This window comes from Penaeus monodon, chromosome 30 (genome assembly GCF_015228065.2).
Source record: "Penaeus monodon isolate SGIC_2016 chromosome 30, NSTDA_Pmon_1, whole genome shotgun sequence".
Lineage (NCBI taxonomy): Eukaryota > Metazoa > Arthropoda > Malacostraca > Decapoda > Penaeidae > Penaeus > Penaeus monodon.
This window is the reverse complement of record NC_051415.1, coordinates 13,796,561-13,796,886: the sequence shown is the minus strand read 5'-3', so window position 1 is coordinate 13,796,886 and position 326 is coordinate 13,796,561. Positions and strand designations below refer to the sequence as shown.

The 326-nt window shown below is 29.8% G+C and overlaps 1 protein-coding gene across 1 annotated transcript in view; it reads left to right on the top strand.

Annotated features, from left to right (window-relative positions):
- The window catches only part of LOC119592530 (high-affinity choline transporter 1-like), a 27,326-nt gene that overhangs the window by 2,292 nt on the left and 24,708 nt on the right, over positions 1-326 (top strand). The gene's annotated exons all lie outside the window — the stretch shown is intronic.

Sequence of the window (326 nt, the reverse complement as noted above, 5' to 3'; positions counted from 1 at the left end):
CCTGTGCTGCAATCAAAATGAAATGTCCTAGTAATCTAAATAGACTGACTTGCAGATCACAGTGTTTTCATATATTGTTTTATAATTTCACTTAGTGCTGCAGTCACTCAAAACATGACCTTTGACCTGTGTCGATGATGCGGAAGAAAGAAAAAGATTATAGATGTTAGAAATATATATTTGTATGTAAAAAAGTTCTTATGTATACGAAGAAGTGTAGATATATAAATTCGAATCATCCATTAATATCTTTTTAAAATCTATGAAATTTTGCGTGGCAAGGATAGTTTGAATGATTTTTAATTCCATAATATACGTGTATCTTC